Source organism: Chiloscyllium plagiosum, unplaced genomic scaffold, assembly GCF_037043375.1.
Source record: "Chiloscyllium plagiosum isolate Xiang-an unplaced genomic scaffold, Cpla_swu_hap1 HiC_scaffold_39, whole genome shotgun sequence".
NCBI lineage: Eukaryota > Metazoa > Chordata > Chondrichthyes > Orectolobiformes > Hemiscylliidae > Chiloscyllium > Chiloscyllium plagiosum.
Genome location: NW_028270177.1, coordinates 79,852,176 through 79,877,365, shown reverse-complemented (window position 1 = coordinate 79,877,365; position 25,190 = coordinate 79,852,176).

Sequence of the window (25,190 nt, the reverse complement as noted above, 5' to 3'; positions counted from 1 at the left end):
GTGACTTTTGGGCTGGTTTATATCAGACAGGGGGAGATTGGTGTCAGTGTCTGTGTGGCTGGTTTATGTCAGACAGGGTGAGATTGGTGTCAGTGACTTTTGGGCTGGTTTATATCAGACAGGGGGAGATTGGTGTCAGTGACTGTGGGGCTAGTTTATATCAGACAGGGGGAGATTGATGTCAGGGACTGTGGGGCTGGTTTATATCAGACAGAGGGAGATTGGCGTCAGTGACTGTGGGGCTAGTTTATATCAGACAGGGGGAGATTGATGTCAGGGACTGTGGGGTTGGTTTATATCAGACAGAGGGAGATTGGCGTCAGTGACTGTGGGGCTAGTTTATATCAGACAAGGGGAGATTGGTGTCAGTGACTGTGGAGCTGGATTATATCAGACGGGGGAGATTGGTGTCAGTGACTGTGGGGCTGGTTTATATCAGACAGGGGGAGATTGGTGTCAGTGACTGTAGGGCTGGTTTATGTCAGACAGCGGGAGATTGGTGTCACTGACTGTGGGGCTGGTTTATGTCAGACAGGGGGAGATTGATGTCAGGGACTGTTGGGCTGGTTTATATCAGACAAGGGGAGATTGGTGTCAGTGACTGTGGGATGTGTTTATATCAGACAGGGGGAGCATGGCGTCAGTGACTGTGGGGCTGGATTATATCAGACAGGGGGAGATTGGTGTCAGTGACTGTGGGGCTGGATTATAATCAACAGGGGGAGATTGATGTCAGTGACTGTGGGACTGGTTGATATCAGACAAGGTGAGATTATCATCAGTGACTGTGGGGCTGGATTATATCAGACAGGGGGAGATTGGTGTCAGTGACTGTGGGACTGGTTTATATCAGACAAGGGGGAGATTGGTGTCAGTGTCTGTGGGGCTGGTTTATATCAGACAGGGGGAGATTGGTGTCAGTGAATGTGGGGCTGGTTCAAATCAGACAGGGGGAGATTGGTGTCAGTGACTGTGGGGCTAGTTTATATCAGAGAGGGGGAGATTAATGTCAGGGACTGGGGGGCTGGTTTATATCAGACTGGAGGAGATTGATGTCCGGGACTGTGAAGCTGCTTTAAATCAGACACCAGGAGATTGGAGTCACTGACGGTGGGGCTGGTTTATATCAGACAAGAGGAGATTGGTGTCAATGTCTGTGGGACTGGTTTATATTAGTCAGGGGGAGATGGGTGTCAGTGACTGTGGGGCTGGTTTATATCAGACAGGAGGAGATTGGTGTCAGTGACTGTGGGGTTGGATTATATCAGACAGGGGGAGATTGGTGTCAGTGTCTGTGGAGATGGTTTATATCAGACAGGGGGAGATTGGTGTCAGTGACTGTGGGGCTGGTTTATATCAGACAGGGGGAGTTTGGTGTCAGTGACTTAGAGCTGGTTTATACCAGACAGGGGGAGATTGGTGTCAGTGACTGTGGGGCTGGTTTATATCGGACACGGGGAGATTCTGTCAGTGTCTGTGGGCTGGTTTATGTCAGACAGGGTGAGATTGGTGTCAGTGTCTGTGCGGCTGGTTTATATCAGACAGAGGGAGATTGATGGCAGGGACTGTGGGGCTGGTTTACATCAGACACGCGGAGATTGATTTCAGTGACTGTGTGGCTGTTTTATATCAGACAGGGGGAGATTGGCGTCAGTGACTGTGGGACGTGTTTATATTCGACAAGGGTAGATTTGTGTCAGTGACTGTAGGAGCTGCTTTAAATCAGACAACAGGAGATTGGAATCAGTGACGGTGGGTCTGTTTATATCAGACAGGGGGAGATTGGCGTCAGTGACTGTGGGGCTGGTTTATGTCAGACAGGGGGAGATTGATGTCAGGGACTGTTGGGCTGGTTTATATCAGACAAGGGGAGATTGGTGTCAGTGACTGTGGGATGTGTTTATATCAGACAGGGGGAGATTGGTGTCAGTGACTGTGGGGCTGGTTTATATCAGACAGGGGGAGCTTGGCGTCAGTGACTGTGGGGCTGGATTATAATCAACAGGGGGAGATTGATGTCAGTGACTGTGGGACTGGTTGATATCAGACAAGGTGAGATTATCATCAGTGACTGTGGGGCTGGATTATATCAGACAGTGGGAGATTGGTGTCAGTGACGGTGGGACTGGTTTATATCAGACAAGGGGAGATTGGTGTCAGTGACTGTGGGATGTGTTTATATCAGACAGGGGGAGCATGGCGTCAGTGACTGTGGGGCTGGATTATATCAGACAGGGGGAGATTGGTGTCAGTGACTGTGGGGCAGGATTATAATCAACAGGGGGAGATTGATGTCAGTGACTGTGGGACTGGTTGATATCAGACAAGGTGAGATTATCATCAGTGACTGTGGGGCTGGATTATATCAGACAGGGGGAGATTGGTGTCAGTGACTGTGGGACTGGTTTATATCACACAAGGTGGAGATCGGTGTCAGTGTCTGTGGGGCTGGTTTATATCAGACAGGGGGAGATAGGTGTCAATGACTGTAGGGCTGGTTTATATCAGACAGGGCGAGATTGGTGTCAGTGACTGTGGGGCTAGTTTATATCAGAGAGGGGGAGATTAATGTCAGGGACTGGGGGGCTGGTTTACATCAGACTGGAGGAGATTGATGTCCGGGACTGTGGAGCTGCTTTAAATCAGACACCAGGAGATTGGAGTCACTGACGGTGGGGCTGGTTTATATCAGACAAGAGGAGATTGGTGTCAATGTCTGTGGGACTGGTTTATATTAGTCAGGGGGAGATGGGTGTCAGTGACTGTGGGGCTGGTTTATATCAGACAGGGGGAGATTGGTGTCAGTGTCTGTGGAGATGGTTTATATCAGACAGGGGGAGATTGGTGTCAGTGACTGTGGGGCTGGTTTATATCAGACAGGGGGAGTTTGGTGTCAGTGACTTAGAGCTGGTTTATACCAGACAGGGGGAGATTGGTGTCAGTGACTGTGGGGCTGGTTTATATCGGACACGGGGAGATTCTGTCAGTGTCTGTGGGCTGGTTTATGTCAGACAGGGTGAGATTGGTGTCAGTGTCTGTGCGGCTGGTTTATATCAGACAGGGGGAGATTGATGGCAGGGACTGTGGGGCTGGTTTACATCAGACACGGGGAGATTGATTTCAGTGACTGTGTGGCTGGTTTATATCAGACAGGGGGAGATTGGCGTCAGTGACTGTGGGACGTGTTTATATTCGACAAGGGTAGATTTGTGTCAGTGACTGTAGGAGCTGCTTTAAATCAGACAACAGGAGATTGGAATCAGTGACGGTGGGTCTGTTTATATCAGACAGGGGGAGATTGGCGTCAGTGACTGTGGGGCTGGTTTATGTCAGACAGGGGGAGATTGATGTCAGGGACTGTTGGGCTGGTTTATATCAGACAAGGGGAGATTGGTGTCAGTGACTGTGGGATGTGTTTATATCAGACAGGGGGAGATTGGTGTCAGTGACTGCGGGGCTGGTTTATATCAGACAGGGGGAGCTTGGCGTCAGTGACTGTGGGATTGGATTATATCATACAGGGGGAGATTGGTGTCAGTGACTGTGGGGCTGGATTATAATCAACAGGGGGAGATTGATGTCAGTGACTGTGGGACTGGTTGATATCAGACAAGGTGAGATTATCATCAGTGACTGTGGGGCTGGATTATATCAGACAGGGGGAGATTGGTGTCAGTGACTGTGGGACTGGTTTATATCAGACAGGGGGAGATTGGTGTCAGTGACTGTAGGGCTGGTTTATATCAGAGAGGGGGAGATTAATGTCAGGGACTGGGGGGCTGGTTTATATCAGACTGGAGGAGATTGATGTCCGGGACTGTGGAGCTGCTTTAAATCAGACACCAGGAGATTGGAGTCACTGACGGTGGGGCTGGTTTATATCAGACAAGAAGAGATTGGTGTCAATGTCTGTGGGACTGGTTTATATTAGTCAGGGGGAGATGGGTGTCAGTGACTGTGGGGCTGGTTTATATCAGACAGGAGGAGATTGGTGTCAGTGACTGTGGGGCTGGTTTATATCAGACAGGGGGAGATTGGTGTCAGTGTCTGTGGAGTTGGTTTATATCAGACAGGGGGAGATTGGTGTCAGTGACTGTGGGGCTGGTTTATATCAGACAGGGGGAGTTTGGTGTCAGTGACTTAGAGCTGGTTTATACCAGACAGGGGGAGATTGGTGTCAGTGACTGTGGGGCTGGTTTATATCGGACACGGGGAGATTCTGTCAGTGTCTGTGGGCTGGTTTATGTCAGACAGGGTGAGATTGGTGTCAGTGTCTGTGCGGCTGGTTTATATCAGACAGGGGGAGATTGATGGCAGGGACTGTGGGGCTGGTTTACATCAGACACGGGGAGATTGATTTCAGTGACTGTGTGGCTGGTTTATATCAGACAGGGGGAGATTGGCGTCAGTGACTGTGGGACGTGTTTACATTCGACAAGGGTAGATTTGTGTCAGTGACTGTGGTAGCTGCTTTAAATCAGACAACAGGAGATGGGAATCAGTGACGGTGGGTATGTTTATATCAGACAGGGGGAGATTGGCGTCAGTGACTGTGGGGCTGGTTTATGTCAGACAGGGGGAGATTGATGTCAGGGACTGTTGGGCTGGTTTATATCAGACAAGGGGAGATTGGTGTCAGTGACTGTGGGATGTGTTTATATCAGACAGGGGGAGATTGGTGTCAGTGACTGTGGGGCTGGTTTATATCAGACAGGGGGAGCTTGGCGTCAGTGACTGTGGGATTGGATTATATCATACAGGGGGAGATTGGTGTCAGTGACTGTGGGGCTGGATTATAATCAACAGGGGGAGATTGATGTCAGTGACTGTGGGACTGGTTGATATCAGACAAGGTGAGATTATCATCAGTGACTGTGGGGCTGGATTATATCAGACAGGGGGAGATTGGTGTCAGTGACTGTGGGACTGGTTTATATCAGACAGGGGGAGATTGGTGTCAGTGACTGTAGGGCTGGTTTATATCAGAGAGGGGGAGATTAATGTCAGGGACTGGGGGGCTGGTTTATATCAGACTGGAGGAGATTGATGTCCGGGACTGTGGAGCTGCTTTAAATCAGACACCAGGAGATTGGAGTCACTGACGGTGGGGCTGGTTTATATCAGACAAGAAGAGATTGGTGTCAATGTCTGTGGGACTGGTTTATATTAGTCAGGGGGAGATGGGTGTCAGTGACTGTGGGGCTGGTTTATATCAGACAGGAGGAGATTGGTGTCAGTGACTGTGGGGCTGGTTTATATCAGACAGGGGGAGATTGGTGTCAGTGTCTGTGGAGTTGGTTTATATCAGACAGGGGGAGATTGGTGTCAGTGACTGTGGGGCTGGTTTATATCAGACAGGGGGAGTTTGGTGTCAGTGACTTAGAGCTGGTTTATACCAGACAGGGGGAGATTGGTGTCAGTGACTGTGGGGCTGGTTTATATCGGACACGGGGAGATTCTGTCAGTGTCTGTGGGCTGGTTTATGTCAGACAGGGTGAGATTGGTGTCAGTGTCTGTGCGGCTGGTTTATATCAGACAGGGGGAGATTGATGGCAGGGACTGTGGGGCTGGTTTACATCAGACACGGGGAGATTGATTTCAGTGACTGTGTGGCTGGTTTATATCAGACAGGGGGAGATTGGCGTCAGTGACTGTGGGACGTGTTTACATTCGACAAGGGTAGATTTGTGTCAGTGACTGTGGTAGCTGCTTTAAATCAGACAACAGGAGATGGGAATCAGTGACGGTGGGTATGTTTATATCAGACAGGGGGAGATTGGCGTCAGTGACTGTGGGGCTGGTTTATGTCAGACAGGGGGAGATTGATGTCAGGGACTGTTGGGCTGGTTTATATCAGACAAGGGGAGATTGGTGTCAGTGACTGTGGGATGTGTTTATATCAGACAGGGGGAGATTGGTGTCAGTGACTGTGGGGCTGGTTTATATCAGACAGGGGGAGCTTGGCGTCAGTGACTGTGGGGCTGGATTATATCATACAGGGGGAGATTGGTGTCAGTGACTGTGGGGCTGGATTATAATCAACAGGGGGAGATTTGTGTCAGTGACTGTGGGACTGGTTGATATCAGACAAGGTGAGATTATCATCAGTGACTGTGGGGCTGGATTATATCAGACAGGGGGAGATTGGTGTCAGTGACTGTGGGACTGGTTTATATCAGACAAGGGGGAGATTGGTGTCAGTGTCTGTGGGGCTGGTTTATATCAGACAGGGGGAGATTGGTGTCAGTGAATGTGGGGCTGGTTCAAATCAGACAGGGGGAGATTGGTGTCAGTGACTGTAGGGCTGGTTTATATCAGACAGGGCGAGATTGGTGTCAGTGACTGTGGGGCTAGTTTATATCAGAGAGGGGGAGATTAATGTCAGGGACTGGGGGGCTGGTGTATATCAGACTGGAGGAGATTGATGTCCGGGACTGTGTGGCTGGTTTATATCAGACAGTGGGAGATTGGTGCCAGTGACTGCGGAGCTGCTTTAAATCAGACACCAGGAGATTGGAGTCACTGACGGTGGGGCTGGTTTATATCAGACAGGAGGAGATTGGTGTCAATGTCTGTGGGACTGGTTTATATTAGTCTGCGGGAGATGGGTGTCAGTGACTGTGGGGCTGGTTTATATCAGACAGGAGGAGATTGGTGTCAGTGACTGTGGGGCTGGTTTATATCAGACAGGGGGAGATTGGTGTCAGTGTCTGTGGAGCTGGTTTATATCAGACAGGGGGAGATTGGTGTCAGTGACTGTGGGGCTGGTTTATATCAGACAGGGGAGTTTGGTGTCAGTGACTTAGAGCTAGTTTATACCAGACAGGGGGAGATTGGTGTCAGTGACTGTGGGGCTGGTTTATATCAGACACGGGGAGATTCTGTCAGTGTCTGTGGGCTGGTTTACGTCAGACAGAGTGAGATTGGTGTCAGTGTCTGTGCGGCTGGTTTATATCAGACAGGGGAGATTGATGTCAGGGACTGTGGGGCTGGTTTACATCAGACACGGGGAGATTGATATCAGTGACTGTGTGGCTGTTTTATATCAGACAGGGGGAGATTGGCGTCAGTGACTGTGGGACGTGTTTATATTCGACAAGGGTAGATTTGTGTCAGTGACTGTGGGAGCTGCTTTAAATCAGACAACAGGAGATTGGAATCAGTGACGGTGGGTATGTTTATATCAGACAGGGGGAAATTGGTGTCAGTGACTGTGGGGCTGGTTTATATCAGACAGGGGGAGCTTGGCGTCAGTGACTGTGGGGCTGGATTATATCAGACAGGGGGAGATTGGTGTCAGTGAATGTGGGGCTGGTTTATATCAGACAGGTGGAGTTTGGTGTCAGTGACTGTGGAGTTGGTTTATATCAGACATTTGGAGATTGATGTCAGTGACTGTGGGGCTAGTTTATATCAGACAAGGGGAGATTGGTGTCAGTGACTGTGGGGCTGGATTATATCAGACAGGGGGAGATTGGCGTCAGTGACTGTGGACGTGTTTATATCAGACAACAGGAGATTGGAGTCATTGACCCTGGGACTGGTTTATATTAGACAGGGGGAGAATGGAGTCAGTGACTCTGGGTCTGGTTTATATCAGACAGGGGGAGATGGGTGTCAGTGACTGTGGGGCTGGTTTATATCAGACAGGGGGAGATTGGCGTCAGTGACTGTGGGGCTGGTTTATATCAGACAGGGGTGATTGGTGTCAGTGACTGTGGGGCTGGTTTATATCAGACAGAGGGAGATTGGCGTCAGTGACTGTGTGGCTGGTTTATATCAGACAGGGGGAGATTGGCGTCAGTGACTGTGGGGCTGGATTATATCCGACAAGAGGAGATTTATGAACGATTTTGTCGGAACGGTTTAAATTGGACTTGGGGAGTTTGGTATCACTCTCTGGGGGACAGGTTTATATCAGGAGATATTGGTGTCAGTGAATGAGGGGCTCGTTTATATCAGACAGGGGGAGATTGGTGTCAGTGACTGTGGGGCTGGTTTATATCAGACAGGGGAGTTTGGTGTCAGTGACTTAGAGCTAGTTTATACCAGACAGGGGGAGATTGGTGTCAGTGACTGTGGGGCTGGTTTATATCAGACACGGGGAGATTCTGTCAGTGTCTGTGGGCTGGTTTACGTCAGACAGAGTGAGATTGGTGTCAGTGTCTGTGCGGCTGGTTTATATCAGACAGGGGAGATTGATGTCAGGGACTGTGGGGCTGGTTTACATCAGACACGGGGAGATTGATATCAGTGACTGTGTGGCTGTTTTATATCAGACAGGGGGAGATTGGCGTCAGTGACTGTGGGACGTGTTTATATTCGACAAGGGTAGATTTGTGTCAGTGACTGTGGGAGCTGCTTTAAATCAGACAACAGGAGATTGGAATCAGTGACGGTGGGTATGTTTATATCAGACAGGGGGAAATTGGTGTCAGTGACTGTGGGGCTGGTTTATATCAGACAGGGGGAGCTTGGCGTCAGTGACTGTGGGGCTGGATTATATCAGACAGGGGTAGATTGGTGTCAGTGAATGTGGGGCTGGTTTATATCAGACAGGTGGAGTTTGGTGTCAGTGACTGTGGAGTTGGTTTATATCAGACATTTGGAGATTGATGTCAGTGACTGTGGGGCTAGTTTATATCAGACAAGGGGAGATTGGTGTCAGTGACTGTGGGGCTGGATTATATCAGACAGGGGGAGATTGGCGTCAGTGACTGTGGACGTGTTTATATCAGACAACAGGAGATTGGAGTCATTGACCCTGGGACTGGTTTATATTAGACAGGGGGAGAATGGAGTCAGTGACTCTGGGTCTGGTTTATATCAGACAGGGGGAGATGGGTGTCAGTGACTGTGGGGCTGGTTTATATCAGACAGGGGGAGATTGGCGTCAGTGACTGTGGGGCTGGTTTATATCAGACAGGGGGAGATTGGTGTCAGTGACTGTGGGGCTGGTTTATATCAGACAGAGGGAGATTGGCGTCAGTGACTGTGTGGCTGGTTTATATCAGACAGGGGGAGATTGGCGTCAGTGACTGTGGGGCTGGATTATATCCGACAAGAGGAGATTTATGAACGATTTTGTCGGAACGGTTTAAATTGGACTTGGGGAGTTTGGTATCACTCTCTGGGGGACAGGTTTATATCAGGAGATATTGGTGTCAGTGAATGAGGGGCTCGTTTATATCAGACAGGGGGAGATTGGTGTCAGTAACTGTGGGAGAAAGTGAGGTCTGCAGATGCTGGAGATCAGAGCTGAAAATGTTTTGCTGGAAAAGCGCATCAGGTCAGGCAGCATTCAAGGAACAGGAGAATCGACGTTTCGGGCATAAGCCCTTCTTCCGGAATGACGAAAGTTTGTCCAGCAGGCTAAGATAAAAGGTAGGGAGGATGGACTTGGGGGAGGGGCTTTGGAAATGCGATAGGTGGAGGGAGGTCAAGGTGAGGGTGATAGGCCGGAGTGGGTTGGGGGCGGAGAGGTCAGGAAGATGATTGCAGGTTAGGAAGGCGGTGCTGAGTTTGAGGGATTTGACTGAGACAAGGTGTTGGGAGGCGAAATGAGGAAACAAGCGAAGTCTGAGTTCATCCCTTGTGGTTGGAGGGTTCCCAGGCAGAAGATGAGGCGCTCTTCCTCCAACCATCGTGTTGCCATGGTCTGGCAATGGAGGAGTCCAAGGACCTGCATGTCCTTGGTGGAGTGGGAGGGGGAGTTAAAGTGTTGGGCCACGGGGCGGTTGGGCTCGTTGGTCCGGGTGTCCCAGAGGTGTTCTCTGAAATGTTCCGCAAGTAGGCGGCCCGTCTCCCCAATATAGAGGAGGCCACATCTTTGCAGCGAATGCACTAGATGATGTGTGTGGAGGTGCAGGTGGATTTGTGGCGGATATGGAAGGATCCCTTGCGGCCTTGGAGGGAAGTAAGAGGGGAGGTGTGGGTGCAAGTTTTGCATTTTTTGCAGTTGCAGGGGAAGGTGCCGGGAGTGGAATTTGGGTTGGTGGGGGGTGTGGACCTGACGAGGCAGTCATGGAGGGAGTGGTCTTTTCGTCCCACTTCCATATCCGCCACAAATTCACCTGCACCTCCACACACATCATCTATTGCATCCGCTGCAAAGATGTGGCCTCCTATATATTGGGGAGACAGGCCGCCTACTTGCGGAACGTTTCAGAGAACACCTCTGGGACACCCGGACCAACCAACCCAACCACCCTGTGGCCAACACTTTAACTCCCCCTCCCACTCCACCAAGGACATGCACGTCCTTGGTCTCCTCTATCGCCAGACCATGGCAACACGACGGTTGAAGGAAGAGCGCCTCATCTTCTACTGGGAACCCTCCAACCACAAGGGTAGAACTCAGACTTCGCCAGTTTCCTCATTTCCACTCCCCCCACGTTGTCTCAGTCAAATCCCTCGAACTCAGCACCGCCTTCCTAACCTGCAATCTTCTTCCTGACCTCTCCGCCCCCACCCCACTCCGGCCTATCACCCTCACCTTGACCTCCCTCCACCTATCGCATTTCCAAAGCCCGTCAGTAACTGTGGGGCTGGTTTATATCAAGCAGGGGGAGATTGGTGTCAACGACTGTGGGGCTGGATTATATCAGACAGGGGAGATTGGCTTCACTGACTGTGGAGCTGGTTTATATCAGACAGGGGGAGACTGGTGTCAGTGACTGTGGGCTGGTTTATATCAGACTGGGGGAGATTGGTGTCAGTGTCTGTGGGCTGGTTTATATCAGACAGGAGGAGATTGTTGTCAGTGTCTGTGGGGCTGGTTTATATCAGACAAGGGAGATTGGTGTCTGTGACTGTGGGGCTGGTTTATATCAGACAGGAGGAGATTGGTGTCAGGAACTGTGGGGCTGGTTTATATCAGACAGGCAGAGATTAGTGTCAGAGAATGTGGGGCTGGTTTGTATCAGACAGGGGGAGATTGGTGTTAGTGACTGTGGGACTGGTTTATATCAGACAGGGGGAGATTGGCGTCAGAGACTGTGGGGCTGGTTTGTATCAGACAGGGGGAGATTGGTGTTAGTGACTGTGGGGCTGGTTTATATCAGACAGGCAGAGATTGGTGTCAGCGTCTGTTGGGCTGGTTTATATCAGATAGGGGGAGATTGTTGTCAGAGTCTGTGGGGCTGGTTTATATCAGACAGGCAGAGATTGGTGTCAGTGTCTGTGGGGCTGGTTTATATCAGACGGGGGTAGATTGGTGTCATTGTCTGTGGGGCTGGTTTATATCAGATAGGGGAGATTGGTGTCAGTGACTGTGGGGCTGGTTTATATCAGACTGGAGGAAAATGCTGTCACTGTCTGTGGGGCTGGGTGAAATCAGACATGGGGAGTTTTGTGCCTGTTGGATGGTTTATATTCGACAGGGGGTGATTGGGGTCAGTGAGTGAGGGGCTAGTTTATATACTACAGAGGGAGATTGCTGTCACTGACTGTGCTGAGGACGTTATAAAGCCGGAAAGTGATCACTTCCATTTTTTAATTTTCTTTCAAGGCATTCTGGGCACTCAAGGGTTAAATATTCCACTGTGAAACAGACTCACTACAGTATCAATTACAGAATAGACAGAACATCTCAGTAGGATAACTGAATCTTAGAGAAGGAATCCATTGCCGACACACATGTGGATTCCTCTGCAGCCTCAGGCAAAGGTATCTGTCCTCCCCAGCCAAGACTGATAGCCTTGGCCACATCCCTGTTAAACTGCCTCCTGCTCCCATTATCTTGCTTCCTCTCCGTATTACCATAGGGATGTGAATTCCCCGTTGAAAACAGGCAAAACCCTTCAGTTTTAATTTCTTCCCATTGACACATGATCATGAAGAATCCGATAATCAGTCGCTGTAATCCATTCACTCATTATCGCAGGACATCGACATTCACCGGGCCTTGGAAAATGATAATTGCCCATCTTAAACAATGTAACGACAATCAACCATGTGGCTGAGAGACCTTTTGTATTATTCCCATAAACAGTACTGCCTTTGTGTGTAGAGCAGAGATTCATGGAGAAGTGCCACCACAAGTAGACACACGACTACTTTCAGGGACATGGAGAATCTCGCGCTGCACTCCGATAATAAAGTATCTGCTGTTGTACTGAAACTTGTGTCGTCTGGATTTGTGGAACAAAATATACATTAACAGCCTCTCAATTCTATATTTGAGTTTTCACTTTCAATCAGGAAGTGTCTGCTTTGCCTTCCCATATCTAACAAACCATCAGATTTCACCTCTGCAGCCTCAGATCCTCTCTGTAACCACAAATAAATGCTGAGTGCTGAAGAAATGTAGCAGGTCCAGAACCATCTGCAAAGAGTGTGAACAGAGTTCAAATCCAGGTCTGACAGTGTGTCAGAATAAAGCTCAATCTTGTGGCACTGCCGCATTGACAATTGTTCGTGCCAACACCTCAATCAAAGTCTCTTCGTTATCCTTTTTTATCAAATCGCAGCGGTCTACAGTGCAGAACAAGTCCCTTCAGCCCATTGATTCTGTGCCAGTCAAAAACCACCATCAAACTACGGTAACTTCATTTGTCAGCCCTCAGCCCATCACCTTATATAAGGTAAAAACAAGGACTGCAGATGCTGGAAACCAGAGTCTAGATTAGAGTGGTGCTGGAAATGCCCAGCAACTCAGGCAGCATCCGAGGAGCAGGAAAATTGACGTTTCGGGCAAACAGTACAGACTACAGATTCAAAAACACCAGCAACGGTTCTCCTTCAAGACCCATCACCTTGTATGTCTTGGCATTGCAAGTGCACTTCTGAAAACGTCTTCAATGATTTGAGAGCTTCTGTCTGCAATCCCCTTCCGGCAGTGAATTCAGTTTCTCACCACCCTCTGGGTGAACGCCTTTTTCCTTCATTACACAGACCATGAGTATCGGAGTTAGGACATCATGTTGAGGTTGTACAGGCCTCTTCTAGAATACTGTGTCCAATTCTGGTCTCCCTCTTATAGGAGGAATATTGTTAAACTGTTCAGAAAATATTTACAAGATGTTGCCAGGACTGGAGAGTTTGACTTATATGGAAAGGAGCTTGAAGGTTGAGGGGCGACCTTACAGAGGTTTACTATATAATAAGGGGCATATATAAGGTGAATGTCACATGTATTTTCCCTCGGGTGATAGACTTCAGGGCTTGCATATGAAGAGGAAGGGATTAGAGGGATATGGACCAAGTACTGGTAAATGGGACTAGGGTAAGTTAGGATATCCGGTCAGCATGGACGAGTTGGGCCGAAGGATCTGTTTCTGTGCTGTACGTCTCTATTACTCGATGACATGTTTGAGATGCATAAAATAATGAGAGGTGTTCATAAGGTAGATAGTGAGGAAATTTTCCCCTTGGACTAGGGAGCTTATTCCCCCCTAAACTTCAGGACGAGAGGATATATTTTTAAAGTGAGAGGAGAAAGATTTAAAAGGGAAATGTGGGTCACCTTTTTCTACACAGAGAGTGGTTCATGTGTGAATGAACTTCCAGAGGAATTAATGGATGCGGGTACAGTTCCAATGTTTAAAAGGTATTTGGACAAACAGGAAAGAATTGGAGGGATATGGGCCAGGAGCAGGCGGTGGGACTAGTTTTGTTTGGGATTATGGTTAGCATTGACTTGGGGGGAACCAAAAGGTCTGTTTCCATGCTGTATGACTTTATTACTGACATTCCCCTTAAGTCTCCTGCCCCTTACCTTAAATATCTGCACTGCCTTCCAGTCTTTACAGCATTTGTCTTAACTGGTTCCTCCATCAAGGGGAATATTTCCTTCCTGTCTACCCAATCACCACCTCTCGTTATTTTATACATCTCAATGATGTCATCGAGTCAAACAGATGTACAGCACAGAAACAGATCCTTCAGCCCAACTCGTCCATGCTGACCAGATATCCGAAATTAACCTAGTCCCATTTACCAACACTTGGCCCTCGAATCCCATCCAATTCAAGTTAAAAATCACACAACACCAGGTTATAGTCCAACAGGTTTATTTGGAACCACTTACTTACGGAACGCTGCTCCTTCATCAGGTAGTGGTGGAGTTTTCTTCTCCCGCTCCTGATACCTTTTATATGTTACTAGCCGCGTACTGGCCTGCACTTCCTCTTGCACACACGCATGGCCTGTTGCATGAAAACGTTGGCCCTTAGGACCTTGTAAATCTTTCCCCTCTCACCCTAAACCTATGCCCTCTAGTTCTGGACTCCCCCACACCAGGGAAAAGACCTTGTCTATTTACCCGATCCGTGCCTCCATGATTTTATAAACGTCTGGAAGGTCACTCCTCAGCCTCCAACACTCCAGGGAAAACAGCTCCAGCCTATTCCGCCATCCCTGTAGTTCAAACCCTCCAACCCTGGCAACATGCTTGCAAATCTTTTTTGAACCCTTTGAAATTTCACAACATCCTTTCTACAGGAATCAGAGCAGAATTGCACACAATACTCCAAAGGTGGCCTAACCAATGTCCTGTACAGCCATAACATGACCTCCAAACTCCTTTACTCAATGCTCTGACCAATAAGGGACAGCATACAAAATGCCTTCTTCACTATCCTATCGACCTGCGACTCCCCTCTCAATCTCTCTGGTCGAAGGAAAATGACCCAATCTTTCCAGTCTCTCTTTATAACTGAAACTCTCCAGCTCAGACAACATCCTTCCAAGTCTCGACTGCGAGCATATCCCTCCTTAAATGTGAATTCCAGAAATGCAGACAACAAGCTAGCTGTCCCCGAGCCAACGTTTTCGACAGTTCCGACAGAACTTCTCAGCTCAAACTCTGTGCTTAACAAGGAAAGGGGATTTTACCACCTGTCCCGGTGTTTAAGTGACTGGTAGACATGTACAACAAGGTCCCTCTGATCTTCAGTGCTTCCCAGGGTCCGATAGTTCATCATGTATTCCCTTACCATGTTTGTCCTCCTATGGTCTAATTCTATCTTCCTCACTGTTTGCCAGCACACTAGTTTTCATATCATCCGTGAACTTATTGATCAATCCTCCAACTTTCAAGTGAAAGTTATTTCTATAAACCTAGAAACTGCGAGGACCCAATACTGGCCTCTGCAAGATCCGACTGGGCACAAGCTTCCAGTTACAGAAGCACATCTCAACCATCACCCTCTGCTTCCTGCCACTCAGCCCATTGTGGATCCAATTTGCCAAATTTCCTTGGATGCCATGGGCTCTTGTCTTTGCCATCAGTGTCCCATGCAGGACCTTATCAAAAGCCCCACTGAATCCCAAGTAGCCTACACCAAATGCATTGCTGTCACCTACACATCTGATCAGGTTGGTCAGGTATGACCTTCCTTTAATGATTCCTGAAGAAGGGCCTGTGCCCGAAAAGTCGAATCTCCTGTTCCCTGGATGCTGCCTGACCTGCTGTGCTGTTCCAGCAATAAAGTTTCAACTTCCTTTAATAAAACCACACCTTCTGTTCTTGATTAACCCCTGCCTGCTTCAAGTGCAGATTCATTCTGTCCCTAAGTATTCATTCCAACAGTTTCCCCACCATCAGACTGATTGGCCTGTAGTTTCCTGGTTTCTCCCTCCTTCCTTCTTGAAGACCTTGTCACATTGGCTGTTTTTAATTGATGTTTGCAGCTAAGTGTTAGGTCTCTTGTGCAGCTTGGGGAAGGTAGAAAGGGACAGTGGTAGCGTCTTTACCTTTGAGCTAGGAGATCCAGGCTCGTCCAGAGGAATATCGTACCATCACTGAGCAGGTTGGTTGAGAAACTATCTCCAAGGTGTTTTTGATCTACCTGGAATTGTTTTCTCCTCTCCTGAAATAACTTAGTTAATCGTGAATAGACATTCCAACAATACCTCTGCACCTGAATGGCACTATCTCTTCTCAATCTAATGTTGCTTGTTCCTTCCATCCCAACCTCTTTTGGGAGTTTTACAGCATTCACTTTACCCCAGTTAAGTGAGTTTTGCAGCTTTTAAAAGCTGTTACATTTGTGTCTTCGCCAGTTTTTTTTTAAATCAAGGACCAATCAACCTGAAACAGCAGCAGGAATTTATCTTCTTGGATACACAATATAACCTTACACACACACACAGAAGCATGTTTGAGGTTTTTATGGAGAGATGATTTCTCCCAGGAATGAACCCTGATCTCGGATGATGACCTCTGCAGGGAGATAGACATCAACTGCAAATGAATTCTTGGATCTTCCTGTGCAGCACCCCTTGCATCGACAGCATTGGTCTGTTTGGGTGCCTGCTTTTCTAAACCGTGTCCAAGCAACAAGTGATGATAGATTCATAAAAGTTTTCCTCCAATCCCTGTTTAAGGCATGTGTTTGTGTTACTTTTCACTGAGCATTCATCTAATCTTCTAAAATTGGGAGTGGCTTCCAAGTCAGATGACCACACCAGCGTGCCTTGGGGACCCTGAGGAAATGATTAGGGAAGTGTATGTGTACCATTCCACCTTCTGCACCTATACCACCAGATAGTGCTCCCTCGATACCTCAGAAAGCACCTGTTCAGTATGTTTATCCCCAAAGAACCTCGACAGAACATTCATGCCCTCAACACCTCAGAAAGCAAACCTATTACCCCTTGGACCGTGTTCATCCCCAAACCTGTTCTCCCTGTGATGACCCACAGCCACCCCCAAGATTGGAGCCCAGGGCTCAGAACATTATTTGGTCTCTGGATTGATCATAGAATGTGGAAGCAGGCCATCCGGCCTATCAGGTTCACACTGACCCTCGGCCGAGCAGCCCTTGCCCCCACTCTATCCCTGGATTCCTTCATTTCCTCTGGCTAATCTTTGTGCAGTGGGAGGAAACTGGCACGGAGTTTATCTCAGTTTACCGAATGAGGTGATGGAGGAAATAGCAGGTGCACTTGCAACTGACACGGAGAGAATGCGCCAACTCCACACAGGCAGTGGCCCGAGGCTGGAATCGAACCCGGGTGGGGTGAGGCAACACTGAGCCCCGGTGACCATCCCACCATCCCCTCCCCGTTGATGACTGTTTGATGTCTATACCCGGTGAGTATCGAACTTGTCTAGCGTTTATTTAAGGAAGATTAGGGACAAGGGCAATGCCTCCATAAGCTCAAGATGCTTGGTCCCCCTCGAAAAAATATTTATATCAGTTTCAAACAGAGAATTTATTCACAAAAAAACTTTTCGTACAAACATAGTCACTAAAGTTCGGTTCGGTACAGTCTTTAAAACAAGTCTTTGCAATTACATATATACTCCCCTTGGCTGATTAACTGAAATGTTAGGTCTGAGCTGTTCCTTCTGAATTAACATCACAAAGTTACATTGAGAAGGATCTTTGTGAAGTGCCTGTGTTCTTTATCTGTTCTCCCATGTAGGCCGCCCTCCGAATACAATACCTTACAAAGCCTTAAACCTGTTTGTTAACTTTCAGCAGAAGCAGCCTCAGGGCATTGAACACAGACTCAGTGACGCTTGAATCAGGTCAGATCAAATTCCAAGCAAACAGATGGCTGAGGAAATTCAGCAGATCAGGCAGCAACGGTGAAAGAGAGAGGAACAACTTGCATTTCGAGGGTCCATTCCTCAAAACGGTCTGTTCTGTAGGAAATTTCCCGCAGAAATCATTGGATTGAAAGATGAACTCTCTCTCCCTCTCCCTTCAGAGATGCTGCCGGACATGCAGCAAGCTCTGTATTGATGTTTCAGGTCTCCAGCGCGTCTGGACAGATTGACTTTAGTGTTGAATTCTCAAGCTTTCTCTATTAAAGGGATTGAATCCCTCTGCTACAAAGTGGGTGCGGGGGGCGGGAGGGGGGCGCAGTTATCACAGCTAACTGGTTCGTGATACCAACATTGCTGGCTCAATCTCTATCATGTCTGAAATTATTAGGAAGGTCCCAGCTTCTCAACCTCGCCCCTCATCGGAGGTGTGTGACCCACCAGGCCTCTCTCTCTCTGACAAGACAGCATCTCTCGGGTCCTCCTGGTCTCTATTAACTTCCCAACTTTAAAAGAGCACTCCAGTAAGAGAGCCCTTTACATGGTTCAGGTCATATCCTGGATCTCCCTCCCTAACATCACTGTGGGATACGCAAGGACAGCAGCAGGAGAGTACAGCTCTCCCCCTCCTTCCATGCAACTATTAGAGAGTGTTGTAATCACATGCAAGCCACATTTGAAAATAAGTTTTATTACAGGGTCACACTGGATGACACGGGCAGAATGTGCCAACTCCACACAGACAGTCGCCCAAGGCTGGAATCGAACCCCGGGTGTGGTGAGACAACACAGAGTCCCCGTGACAATCCCACCATTTAAACTAAGACTGTTTCTTTACCTATGTTGAAATCAGCATAATGAAGAAGCAAAGGGTGGGTTGAAAATGACAATGACAGCCTTTCGTAGGTTGGTGTTTATTAGAGTTTGTATCGACAGTATGAATGTTTGAGCACTTATTCAAGAGGATGCAGGTAGCTGCCAGAGGAAGGGATGGGGGCTGGTACAATTGTGACATTTAAAAGGCATCAGAATGAGTATGTGAACAGGAAGGTTTCAGAGGGTATCAGCCAAGTGATATCAAATTGAATGAAATGAGATGAGACAATCTGGACGAGTTGGATAGGAGGGTCTGTTTCCAAGCTGTGCATCTGAATAGTCTGTGCCTCTGAATAGTCTGACTCAGTGCCTCTGAATAGTCTATTGCAGAGAGTTTTAGACAGGGCTTGGTTTGTGTGTCTCTCTCATGCTTCCTCAGAATCTGCAAACCCTATGTCTCCAACTTTCCACGGGACTCCAAGAAATAGAAAAAAAAAGAGGGCCAGTACTGAGGGAGTGCTGCACTGTTGGAGGGTCAACACTGAGGGAGTGCTGCACTGTCAGAGGGTCAGTACTGAGGGAGTGCTGCACTGTCAGAGGGTCAGTACTGAGGGAGTGCTGGACTGTCAGAAGGTCGGTTTGACTGAGGGCTACACTGTCAGAGAGTCAGCACTGCGGGTGTGCAGCACTGTCGGAGGATCAGTACTGTGGAAATGCAGCACTGTCAGAGGGTCATTACTGATGGAGTGCTGCACTGTCAGCGTATCAGTCTGGGGGATACCAGCACTGTTAGAGAGTCAGTACTGAGAGAGTGCCACACTATCAGATAGGCTGAATGGCATAATTTCTGCTCCTATGTCTTATGGTCTAAGAGGAATATCTGAAATTGTTCACTACATTTCTGCCTCTGCTTCCTTCATACCCTGCTCAGCAATGATTCCCACGTCCAGATTCCAGATTCAAACAGACCGTCTTCATTTGTTTCTTGAACCTGAAGAGTTCCACCCTCTTTTCCCAGGGATCGAGTTTTCATTTCGCGTGACTGACCTGCCAGCTCAAAGGGAGATTTTCATGCTGCAGGGCTGATGTTTATTCGTCAGCTTCTGTGTGCTAATCCCAAGTGCTCCACACTCAGCACAGTCGTGTGTTCCTTACTTCTGAGCTTCCAAATGCCAATCCACATCCAGAATGACACCCTTCACGCCTCCAAATCATATCGCAGGCTAATTGTATGGGAGAGAGGAGTGCTAAGAGAGGAAATAAAAATCTGAAAGGACTTTACTTTCACATTAAGGGTGAATTGATAATGAGAGAAAGAGTAGGTTGTGGAACACAGTGAGAATTTGTGCATGGACCCAGAGGCTATAGTGAATGGATGCATTTTGTCAATGCTCATTGGGACAGGGTTGATATGAAATCATGGAGATGCTCTTTAAGACAATTAAATGAATTAGCATATATATATATATATATAGAGAGAGAGAGAGAGATGGTTCTGAGTGGTCTGGCCTTCTTACAACCCAATAAATCTCCAAAGACGGTGGAAATGTATCTCAGTTTACTGAATGAGGTGATGGAGGAAGTAGCAGGTACACTTGCAAACATTTTCAAATCTCCACTGGCCACAGGAGAGGTGTCGTCGGACTGACCATGTGGTACTGTTATTCAAGAAGGAACATGAGATATACCAGGCAGCTACAGGCCAGCCAGGCTAATACCGTGGGTGGGACGTCTGTTGGAAGCAATTTTGGGAGATAGAATTAATCAACATTTAAAGAGACTGGAGTTCATGAAGAACAGTCAGAATGGTTGTGTTAAGGGGGGGGGGGGGTCAGGTCTGACCAATGGGATTGCACTTTTTAAGGAGGTGACCAGCTGTGTAAATAAGGACAATACTTTCCTGTCGTCTGCTTGGAGGTCAGTAATGCTTTTATCAGGACTCATACTGGAAACTGATAGTGAACTTAAAAACTCAAGTTCCAAGGAATTTGGCGCAGAATGCTGAGTGGCAGGAAGCAGACAATGATGACCCAACTGGAAATCTCTGTCCGTTCATGTCTCACTGCTGGAGTCTTGCTGATGTGGTTGTTAGAAAAGATTTAGATTTGAATGGTGGAGGGTTAATCATTGGGTTCATGAATGATATGAAGTTTGGTGAGGTGATAAATAATGAGGAGGATAGCCTTAGGTTACAGGAGGATGGAGATGGCCTTGTCAGATGGACTGATCAGTGACAACGGTTGAGGTGCATGAAGACTGGAGGGTGATTAATGATGTGCCATTATTGAAGTAAGGCTGCAAGTAACAACCATTGAACTATGGAGCTGTGAGCCTGATGGCAGTGGTGGGTAAGCTGTTGGAGGGCATTCTGAGAGACAACTTACATGCATTTGGAAAAGCAAGAATTGATTAGGCATGGTCAGTATGGCTTGTGGAAATGGTTTGTCTAACTTGATTGAGTTTTTGATGTGTTGACCGAGAAGATAGATGAGAAGGTTTCACATGGGAGACTGCTTAGTAAAAGGTTAGATGACATGATATCCAGGGAGAGAGGACAGCATGGTGCCTCAGTGATTAGCACTGCTTCCTCACAGCATGAAGGATGCAACTTTGATTCCAGCTCCCTACCACTGTCTGTGTGGAGTTTACACATACTCCCTGTATCTGTGGATTTCCTCCGGGTGCTCCAGTTTCCTCCCACAGTCCAAAGATGTGCAGGTTAGGTGGGTGGGCATGGGAAATGCAGAATTACAGAGATAGAATAGAGATTGTGAGTGTAGGTGGGATGCTTTTCAGACGGTCTGTGCCGGACCTGATGGGCCGGACGGCTTGATTTTACACTGTAGGAATTCTACGATTAATCCAGGGACCCAATAATGTTCTGAGGACCAGGGCTCCAACCTTGGACTGCGGTGGATGTGGGTCCTTACAATCTGAAGGGGTTTGTGGATGAACGCAGTGTGAGGGGTGGGCTGGACTGTGTTCTGAGGTGTTGAGGGTATGAATGTTTTGTGGAGGTACTGTCTGAGGGACGTTGGGGGTAAACACAATAGAGTAGCGCTTTCTGAGGTATGAGGGAGCACTAGCTGGTGGTACAAGGTGCAGAAGGTAGGAAGGTACAGAACACTTCCCTGATCATTTCCTCAGGTTCCGCAAGGCACACTGGTGTTGTAATTTGGGGTGGAGGCCACGTCCATTTTAGAAGATTCAGATCTTTTTAAACAATCAGTGACAAATAGCATCACCATGTGTCTTAAACATGGATTGGAGGAAAACTGTTGTAAATGTATGGTCACTTGTTGCTTGGAGACGCGTTAGAAAATCAGGCACCCAAACAGAACAACGCTGTCGATGCAAGAAGAGGTGCACAGGAAGATCCAACAAGTCATTTGCAGTTGCTGCCTGTCTCCCTCGAGCAGTCATCATGCGAGATCAGGGTTCAGTCCTAGGAGAAATAATCTCTCCATCGAACTTTCCTCCATGTTTGTACAGTAATTGTGGTTGTGTGTGTGTATGAGAGAGAGAGACAGAGAGCAAGTGTGTGTCCGTGTGTGAGAGAGAGTGCATGAGTGTGTATTTCTGTGTGTCTGCATGTGTGTGTGAGAGAGTATGTGTTTGTATACGTGTCTGAGTCTGTGCGTGTGTGAGAGAGAGAGGAATGTGTGTGTGTGTGAGAGATAGTGTGTGTATGTGTTTGAGGGAGTGAGTGTGTGTGTTTGAGAGAGTGAGTGTTTGAGAGAGAGAGAGAGAGAAAGAGAGAGAGAGTGTGTGTTTCTGTGTGTGTAAACTAGCCAGCCTTATTGTGTGCCCAACTGCTGTTTCAGGTGAATTGGTCCTTGTGTCTCCAAAAACACAAAAGCTCTAAGAGTGACTTAACTGGCGAAAAGAGAGTGCTGTTCATTCCAGTGGGGATTCATCCAGTAAACCTTCCCCACACACTAACATCCCTTTGGCTGTGCAGTGACTAGTCCTGCACACGGTGCTTCAACTGCAAAACAATGTAATGTCACCATAGTCTTACCAGAGCATGGGACAGCTCCTCATTAGAGAGCGGTGCCTGGTAGTGTTTTAATCAGAGGGTCACCATGCCCCAGTGAGGGGAGAGGTTGGGAAGGAGAGTCCTTCAGAGTAACTCTAGCAAGTGTGGTAAGCTAACTGCCCAGCCAACTGAGCTAACCGACCTCACTCCAGGGACGTGCCCTGTATAATCAAATCATAGCCAGCCTGCACCTCAATAGGAGCCAGGAGAAAGGCCACTCGGCCCCCACCCTAACGCAGAAGGGAGAGCACAGGGAGCTGATGAAGGAAACAAGCCCCGCTCACGTAGCCTTCTGAAATGGAGCTGAAGGACAGAGCAGACCTTGCCTGCTGTTTGTTTCCCCGGGACTGACCTGCTCCACCTTAAAGTGAGAACCGGGAGGAGATTTCACTTCTCACTGAGAGGCTACAACTCCAATCCAAATCAGGCTGGTTCCCTCCGAGACTCACGGAAGAGGGCAGCACTCTACAGATCAGGCCCTTGTGTAGTCATAACCTCCAATGGGTGGGTCAAGAGCTGGGAGATGCATTAAGAACATAAGACCATTTGAAATAGGAACAGGAGGAGACCACCCAGCCCCTCGAGCCTGCTCTGGTATTCAATAGGATCATGGATAATTCAACATTTGATTTGGGAGCTGAAACCAGGACAATACAGAGACAGAGAATCAAATTATTCTGCTATGAGTAATCGTCAGACAGGAGCTGGAATCAGATAGAGCGAACACACACACACACACACAGACACAGACACACAGACACGCACACACACAGACATGCACACACAGACACTGACACACACACACAGACACACACACACAGAGAGACACACACTCAGACACACACACATACAGAGAGAGACACACACAGATACACACACACAGACAAACACACAAACACACACACACATACACACACACAGACACGCACACACAGACACACAGACACAGACACACAGACACACACATACACACACACACACAGAGACACACACACAGACACACACACATACAGAGAGACACACACACAGACACAGACACACACACATACACACACACAGGAATTGTACGATTCAGGCTGTCAGTAGGAATTTTGCCACAAGGGGTGAGCTCTGGACTGGAGAGAGACAAAGGAGCAAAATGCTAGAGAGGGGTCTGATCCCACCGATCTCATTGCTTCCCTCTCTCACTGTAGCTCTCCTGTCTATTTCTGTGTTCCCAGCTCTCTCTCTCTCCCACATCTTTTCTTCAATCCCTATCTCTCAATATCCTTCACATCTCTGTCCTGTTTACATTTCCCGGTAGATTCCCTTTCTCCCTTTGTCACCTCATCAGGTTTTTCAGGAATACTTAATCGTTCAATCTTTCACAAAACCAACACCTTGCTCATCTCTCTCTACATCTATCTCTCAGTTCTGTGGGATCTTGCTATTCTTGCCTGTACATCATTCTCGCTGCATCGGAGCAACTCCAAACCCACCTCCCCCCACCCCCACCCCCGACTATCAACCAACTCTCTCAGCTCTATCTCTCTGCTGTTGCAACTCCTCTCTCTCTGTCTGTCCTATATTCCCTGGGATTTCTGTCTTGCTGTCTGTCTGAACTTCTCTTCCCGTCGTTCTCCCCAATTTTCATGTTGTATGTGTCTGACATTGTATTTCTCTTCCTGGGGTTTCACTCTTTCTCTCTCTGTTTCTCTCCTGCTCTCTCTCAGTTCTTCTCACTTTCTCACCCTCTCTCTCTGCCTGCCTGTCTTTCTCTAGTTCTCTCACTGTCCATCCATCTCTCTTTCTCTTCTGTAGTTTCTCTCCCTCTTTCTCCCTGGACCCCTCTGCTCTGTCCCAGTGACTGGGGAAGGGGCTATGGGAAGAGCTTGCCTCAGTGCCTGGTCTCTCCCAGGATTGAGAGCTGAAAATGTGTTGCTGGAACAGCGCAGCAGGTCAGGCAGCATCCAGGGAACAGGAGAATCGACGTTTCGGGCATAAGCCCTTCTTCAGGAATAAGTAAAGTGTGTCCAGCAGGCTAAGATAAAAGGTAGGGAGGAGGGAATTGGGGGAGAGGCGTTGGAAATGCGATAGCTCGAAAGAGGTCAAGGTGAGGGTGATAGGTCAGACTGGGGTGGGGGCGGAGAGGTCAGAAAGAAGATTGGTAAAGATCGGTGCGCCAAACTACTACCGTGCCTCCCTTGTCTGCTGGTTTGATAGTGAGGTTGGGGTTGCAACGGAGGGAGTGGAGGGCTGCGCGTTCCGAGGGTGAGAGGTTGGAGTGGGTGAGAGGGGTGGGGGAGTGCAGGTGGCGGTTAATATCGCGGCAGCAGTTGGCTATGAAGAGGTCGAGGCAGGTGGGAGGCCAGCACGGGGTGTCCAGGTGGATGGGGTGTGTTGGAGGCGTGAGAAGGGGTCGTCAGAGGGTGGGCGAGAGTCTAGTTTAAAGAAGTAGGCACGGAGGCGAAGGCGGCGGAGGAATTGTTCGATGTCAGGCCGCGTGTTGAACTCATTAATCCGGGAGCGTAGGGGAATGAAGGTGAGGCCTCTGCTGAGGACTGATCTTTCATCCTCAGAGAGGGGTAGGTCTGGAGGGATGGTGAAAACTCGGCAGAGCTTGGAGCTAGGACCTGGGACCTGGTGTGGGGCTGGAGCTGGGTGTGGGGGCGGGGTTAGGCCTGAGGGTGGGGACGGAGAACGGCGTGGGGCGGGGTTAGACATGGTCCAACGTCACACGACCCCCCACCACCAAGCCATCATCTCCCAAATCATCCATAACCTCATCACCTCGGGGGATCTCCCATCCACCGCCTCCAACCTCATAGTCTCACAACCCCGCACCGCCCGCTTCTACCT